At 42.2% G+C, this 7854-nt stretch overlaps 1 non-coding gene across 1 annotated transcript; it reads right to left on the reverse strand.

The window, feature by feature from the left end:
* Window positions 1-392: 392 nt before the first annotated feature.
* On the reverse strand, window positions 393-465 carry trnam-cau (transfer RNA methionine (anticodon CAU)). The gene has a single exon. It is a non-coding gene; the product is annotated as a tRNA-Met (tRNA).
* Window positions 466-7854: the final 7389 nt, after the last annotated feature.

Here is a 7854-nt window from a genome sequence, read left to right on the forward strand (position 1 = left end):
TGGCTTTCATTCTCATTTTGAAAGTTTATGGAAAGTTGCAAAAGAGGTATATTCACGTGGCATAAACTTGACTGAATTGTCCCATGTCAGTCTATGTCAAGAGAAGGAGAGTCTGCAAAGGTGCTTTTGTCACACAGCGTATTGTATTATGTTAGCGTGATGAACTTCCTATTCTTTGTCATGGGTCTTGGCCAGGGTGCCACTTGCTTTTCTAAAAGAGACATGGTTCTAATCCCCATAAATTTGCATTTGACACCTTCCACACTTTGGAGTGAGTGAGCTTCCGAGTGGGCTTTCTGAAGTCCCAACAGAGAGCAATCGGAGCCACCTGTGCCCAGCAAGTTTCCAGCTGTAACTGAGGTGAAGTGCTATAAACACTAGATGAAAACACCTGCCCCGTGTGAGGGTCGAACTCACGACCTTCAGATTATGAGACTGACACGCTGCCTACTGCGCCAACGAGGCCTGAAAATTATAAACATGCATGTATTGTCAGCTTAGGCCCACTTTCCCACACCCATTCATTGGTCCTGCAGACTTTGCTAAAGGTATGTGATGCCCACTTGCCCAGCTCACATGGTAATCAAATAAGTGGATGGTAGGAAATAAGATCTTCTAATCTGTAGCTCCCTGTGACACCTATGGGGGGCGAGAACGGCAAAACCAAAGAAAAATGTGTCTGACTTGACAAGTTTAAGTAGATAATAAAGGAAGCAGAAACTGAAAGGCCACAAATATCTGATTGCAAGGCATCTCTAAAAGAGCGATGGTTCGAATCCCCATAACTTGGGTTTGACACCAGGCGACAAAGATCTGATTGCAATGCTTTTCAAAAAGAGAGATGGTTCGAAGCCCCATAACTTTTGATCATACCCAATGCATGATGTATATGGCCAGATTAAAAAATTCACAAAAAAAAGAAAATCGAATTGTATTCTGTCCCCAGCTACCTCCGTGGTGATTTTCAAATAATTTCACTGCATCATGCCGGCTGACTCTTTATTTGGAGCATCCCTTCTGCAACAATTAGCGCTACGCGCTTGCAAAGCTCATTTTGCGTAAAAAGGTTAAAAAAAAGGGTGTAAATTTCAGTTGTTTTTTTTTCATTGAGAGCCCCCAAAGGGGACTCACAATGAAAAAAATTAACCCGGTAGCTGCATCTACCCAAAATTTAATTTAACCCGTCAGCGGAACCAGCGGAAATGTCATTTTTTCGTTCCGCCACTAATTCGACTGCGACTGAGATCGAGACTCGTCAGACCAGGCAGTTTTTTTCCAATCTTCTACTGCCCAGTTCCAGGGAGCCTCAGTTTCCTGTTGTCAGCTGACAGGAGCAGCACCCGGTGTGGTCTCCTGCTGCTGCAGCGCAGCTCCTTCACGGTTCCACGTGTTGTGCGTTCAGAGATGGTTTTCAGCCCGTCTGGCACCAACAACCACGCCACGTTCAAAGTCACTTAAATCCCCTTTCTTCTTTTTTTTTGTCATATTTACGGTGGCCGACACGTGCAAACGCACTGCAAACGGCGAAACAAATCCAACAGTAAACCGCTGCAAGAGAAAAATGCGGCAATCACAAAAACGACCGGAGCACACGCGCTGCAAACCCCAAAACACATGCAAGAGAGAAACGCTGCAAACATCAAAACACATGCAAGAGAGAAACGCCACTAGACCCCCTAGTGGCCTGGCGAACTTCCGTTGTGTTTTGAAGTTTGCAGCGTTTCTCTCTTGCATGTGTTTTGAAGTTTGCAGCGTTTCTCTCTTGCATGCGTTTTGAAGTTTGCAGCGTTTCTCTCTTGCATGTGTTTTGATGTTTGCAGCATTTCTCTCTTGCATGTGTTTCGCCGTTTGCAGCGCGTTTGCACATGTCGGCCACCGTAGGAGCAGAACAGTCACCAACCACGTCTTCCATGCTGAGCGTGAGTCTGCCCCCAGCTTGTGTGCGCGCACACTGGTGTGAACTCACGTGCACAACCTCGTCCACAGAGGGGGAGGGACCTGAAAGTCGTATCAGTTCGAATTTTCCGACTTTGGACTCGGAATTTTGAAAACCTGCCAACGGCAGCTTTAATGTAATCTGTGAAATTGGGGATGACCTATCTCTCACACCCAGAGGGGAATAAGGGAAACCCAAAATAGCAGAATTCACGGAGTCCAGATCCATCACTCCTGACTGAACACGATGGTGCAACCCACCCTTGATTTCCAAAGGAGCTGTACCCTCCAGAATAACATGCATAATGTCTTGAGGAGTTTGTTGTATCATGTCAAAGGCAGGGAATTCGACTAATTTGCTCCTTCGATTTATCCAATATGTTGTTCTCAAGTTGTTGCGAAGCAAGTCTGTATCTGCCTTTTCTATTTCATGGGTCTGTCAGATATGCATCTTCAAGGTTCTTTTAGTAAATGCAGCCTCGTTAAAGTGTGACTGCATGTCCTCAAAAGAACACTCACAGTGTCTACATTTACTGTAGGCCAAGCCAACACCCTCCTTAAACCCTACCAGTTAATGCTGTGCCAGTGGGTCACCACAGACAGAGACCATGGCACCAAAAATAGTTTTCTGTCCATTAATTGTTTGCATTTTAACACCATTGTACAATGCATCCATGTCTTCTTTGACTCTGTTCAATATAACATCTACACCGCATTGACAGAGGTCTACAGATCTAGCCATGGCAAGTTTAGACCTGTATTTTGGATTTATGTTTGCAAGGGTGTAATACACCATCAACAGTTTATTTTTTGATGTGAAGGATCCTAGTGGATTACAAATCTCTATTTCATCTGTGTACAGAATAATTTGCAATGCATTTGGTTTCTTTGAAAAGAAGGGATGTGATTTTAAAAGGAAGCCATCAACACTTTCCTGAAAAAAACCCTCTTTGCACCTTTGTGGTCTCTCTCAATCATAGAGAATATGTGTGATAAGATTTGATCTAGACCTTTGACCAATGGTATGTAATGAAAGACTCTGTCTTGAATGAAAAAGTCTTTTGATGCTCCACGTTTCCTCTTGCATATAGTTTGAGAAATTGGAATTTCGTCTGCATCGTCTCCAAAATACTTAACTGCTTCCTCATAACACTATTCTGTCAAAATGTTGTTGTAACACTTTGTGAATGGGTCAACAAAACTGTCAAATACATCCATTACGTCTTTTTGAAGAGGTCCTTATGCGTTTTCAGAATGCTTCTTTAGCACCTGCTCTATCTGGCTGGTTGCTCACCAGTGATGATTGGTACTGCTGCGCTCCAGGCAGTGGCCTGTGTGGTCAGATCCTAAAAAAGTTTAAATTAGATTAAGTATGCTGATGTAAGTTGATCTGACATTCATAAGCACATGTTAATCACAGAATAAATAGTCATTAAAACTAGTCCCTTAAATGTTTAATTATCTTTTCTCATTTTTGCTGTCATTCAACATTTTGTCTTTTCATTCATACATGAGGGGTCAAATAATATGCTGATACAATACAGACAACAATGTGTGGGATTTCAACGTGATATGCAATGGCTGAGAATTTATTGGACTCAACATCCATTGTGATTCTTTGATGGTCAATTCCAGTAGACTGTCACCAGAAGAGTGACTTACTGGTTGTTCTATGGCAGCTCGGTCTTGGTTAATGTCCATCTGCCCTTCATCGGTGTCAGTTGTCCAGAGCAGTTGAGAGTTGGTGGTGCTGCAATCCTGTTAAAGTTAATCAGGTTAAAATGTTGTGCCGTATCACACATAAAATAAACAAATTACATTTTACTTAATTTGATATTTAATTTAATATTTAATATAGCGGTGATTTTTCAAGATGGCCGCCATTGCTACTAAATGGTTAGAGTAAAAGCCATTAAGTTTGGTATAGGAACATGAAATGTGGCTGAAATACTGTCTGAGGCCCACTGTTTTGGAAAAAGGCCCTGGCCACCCAAAAATCCAATATGGCAGCCATTTTTCAAGATGGCTGCCATTGCTAATGCCATTTTTAAACTATATACAGTATATTTTATTTATTTACACAATAAATCATGGTTCAGAATCACATATTCTCTATTCACATTTGCAGCTGCAAAGTTCTGTGCAACTAAAACCCAATTTAAAACATGTGCATCTTCCCCGGCACTCTGTTTTGCAGCCACACTTGGCTAGTTGTTCACAACTTTGTGCAATTGGTGCATTTGCAGTCCAGAAGACTTCCCATTGTTCACCAAGTTTTTTCCATCCCCAGTCAGCAGGATGCTCTTGTAGGAGGAATGGCTTCTTATGGCCTCTGCTTTCGGGCAAACCTGGGACATTTTCCCAGAGGCCTCTTTCACGTTCAAGAAATTAAGTCAATACCCTACTGTTTTCACAGATGGCGACTTGGAGATCCGTGAAAGGTTTGTCGTCTTGATGTATGATAGATCAAAAACAGCTGTAAGTGTCGATGAGGCCAGACTTAATATGTTTTCCCGAAAGCAGAGGCCATATGAAGCCATTCCTCCTACAAGAGCATCTCTCCTTCGACACAGTAAACGTGCTGCATATCAAGCAGGTTGCATATGGGGTCAAGCAACCAACTGTCAGCCAGAAGCAGAGAGTCCTTTGCTCAGAGGTGCTGTGATATTCAGGCTCAATAATTACTCTTAAACTATGATTCCGAGCTGCAGGACTTTCAGGTTAAGTTTGCAGCTCCGTGAGAGGATTCTTTAGCCTAGCAAGCCAGACCCGTACAGCAAAAAGCTGTACAGGGGTCTAGTGACGCTGGATAGCAGTGTGGGTGGGATAAACGGCTGTCTGTCAAGTTCAACGACACGCAATAGGATGGCGCAACAACCAACCAGAGCGATGAAGAAGTTTTACGTAGTCAACGCGACGGAATGGTTTGTAGTCTATGGCCTGAAAAGCTGATTTCTCTAAAGCTCTAAACTCTGTAAATATATAACTTTAGCAACATTTGAAACGTTTTCAGGCGAGAAAGTAGTCGTTTAGACCCCCAAGGTGTTGAAAATCTGACAAAATACCGGCTATTTACAATTTTGTTCCCACGAATTCAGCGCTACTAAAGCTAGCCGCAGTGAGCAACGCACTTCCGGTTTTGCCGTTTTGACTACTCTCGTCCCGTTAACGGAATTTCAAATGCCTTACCGGAGAGTTTTGTCAGCTCTGAGACAAAGATCGGCCCGCCGTCTTCGGTACATCATGCTCGCAATCGACTGGGGAAAGCCTGTTTGCCGGGCGCAGCCAATGTTTACCTCTCTCTGGAACTTTTTTTTTCTCTTTTTTTTTTTTTAACCTCTCTCTGGAAGTACACACTGAAACGTCGCACCTCTGTCGTCACTAGGTAGCCCGGCATCCGACCCCGCTCCTCACGATTTGATTGGCTCGATTAAGTTTTGATTTGGAACCTCGCAAAACGACCACAAGTGACTAGACTAGCCCCGGAGCAAATTCCATTTGCGGCCGCTAGGGGCGTCTAGATTTCTAGGCTAATGCTGCGTGTACACCAAGAGCGACCTACGCTACCTGAGCGCCGGAAATCATTATTTCTCTATGGAGGGTGAGCAACCTGGGCTACCAGAGCGGATTCTCCAGTGGCGAAGAGAACTGCGCTACCAGAGCGGATTCAAGCGATAAAACTCAAGCTAACATTATGGTAATGAGCTATGACGCGTTTCGAAAACCAATGACAATCCACAGATTGTAGGGGTCCGACAATCCGCGGGTTTCGCGGAAACAGACGTGTAAACTTTAGTTCCTATCCAAACAATAGTCGTTTAATCCTGAGACTGTTGCAATTGCCGTGTCGAGTGCTTCAATACAATAGTGTAGTAACCCCACGCATACCTTTCTCACTGCAATTAAGTTTTATTTCGGATTTTATTTCGAATTTAGTTTCTTTTTCACAGCTGCCTCTGCTATTCCTGCTCTTCTCAGGTGTACCTAATGTAGTTTTACATCATTTGTAACGTGATGTATATCTTGTATAACAAAGTGTAAATAACAACACGTTTATTCGTGTCCCTGCCCTCACGTTCCTCATGTTTTTTTCCGCGGGGGTGCTGCACAGCCGCGGAGCCTTTAAGAATTGAACATTCTAAATGTGACGTCACGAGCTACCAAAGCTACCAGAGCAAATTCTCAAGCGAAGCTTCTCTAGTGGAGGTCGCTCTTGGTGTACACGCAGCATAAGGATTCTTAGCTTTCTGGCCACAGCCCAGAGGAATTCCATGATCGCCATGGTTCCCTCCTCAGAAGCATCATCGCACCATCATTTAAAAACAAACATAAACACCATCAGTCTACACAACTATTTTTCTTCACATTTCACTCCACCAGATCTAGAAAATTCTAACTTCTGCTGAGGACTTGTTGCATCCCAACATGAAGAAAACACTCTCAGAAACCCAGAAAAGTGGAACAACATACTTCCAACAGGAAAAACATCAGGTTTGAGAAAAGTCAAAGTCTGCACTCTTTTCTAAAGTTTCCACTGAGAAGATTTTGAAAAAGTTCATAGTCACTCATATTCAAATGACCAAAAACCTCTGAAATAAACACTTCCCACCTTCAGCTTAAAGGCAAAGTATGCTGAAGTCAGGTTTAAACTTGTTTAAAAAGAAAATACAGCATCCAAACATTAGCTCTTCTCAAATTGGACTAAGTGTAGAACAGGGTCATTTTTTTATAAATCAATCTTTTTTAAAGTTAAACATAGAATTTGGTATGAAGAGTTGAACATTAAATCATATATATTCATTCATACAGCTGATAAAACTATTCACAGGACAGAAGTCTTAAGCTTCCTGCTGGGACACATAGTCACATGTAAAGGTAATATGTGAATTGTGGAAAAGCAAACACTGTAATGTTATCTTTTTCAATTTGGGATTAGAAAGGCAATCTTTCTTGTTTGAGTTGAATTGAATCCTAACTCAAAGACTGTCCTTTATCCAAATAAGGTACCAACTCCCTGTCAAAAGATTACATTTGACCCCTAACCATGATCATTTCCTAACCCTCACTAATAAGTCTGGATTTTTAAAGTCCCAACCCTGCGTTATTGGCTAAACCTAAACAGGAAGTGACAAAGTTCCATCCTAATGTGTTGTGTTTACATGTGAACAAGACCACAAGTAAAATTAACACTACTTGTATGTGCGTCTCTAAGTGATTTTGGTAGAGGGGCCACTTATTTCAAAGTAAAAGCTTAAAATCTGTCATATTTAGGAGCACTTTCACATGTGACTGTGTGTGGGTTTTTCCTGTGATCAGCTATCACAGTCTTGAAAAGCAGGTGTCCTGCCCACCAACGGGGTCAGCCCCACTTCCTCATAAAATGTGTTTTTTTTTATCTTTCTTTGCTCAGAGGTGCTGTGATAATCAGGCTCAATAATTACTCTTAAACTATGATTCCGAGCTGCAGGACTTTCAGGTTAAGTTTGCAGCTCCGTGAGAGGATTCTTAGCTTTCTGGCCACAGCCCAGAGGAATTCCATGATCGCCATGGTTCCCTCCTCAGAAGCATCATCGCAGCATCATTTAAAAACAAACATAAACACCATCAGTCCACACAACTATTTTTCTTCACTCCACCAGTTCTAAAAAATTCTAACTTCTGCTGAGGACTTGTTGCATCCCAACATGAAGAAAACACTCTCAGAAACCCAGAAAAGTGGAACAACATACTTCCAACAGGAAAAACATCAGGTTTGAGAAAAGTCAAAGTCTGCACTCTTTTCTAAAGTTTCCACTGAGAAGATTTTGAAAAAGTTCATAGTCACTCATATTCAAATGACCAAAAACCTCTGAAATAAACACTTCCCACCTTCAGCTTAAAGGCAAAGTATGCTGAAGTCAGGTTTAAACTTGTTTAAAA

Source organism: Odontesthes bonariensis, chromosome 16 (assembly GCF_027942865.1).
Source record: "Odontesthes bonariensis isolate fOdoBon6 chromosome 16, fOdoBon6.hap1, whole genome shotgun sequence".
Lineage (NCBI taxonomy): Eukaryota > Metazoa > Chordata > Actinopteri > Atheriniformes > Atherinopsidae > Odontesthes > Odontesthes bonariensis.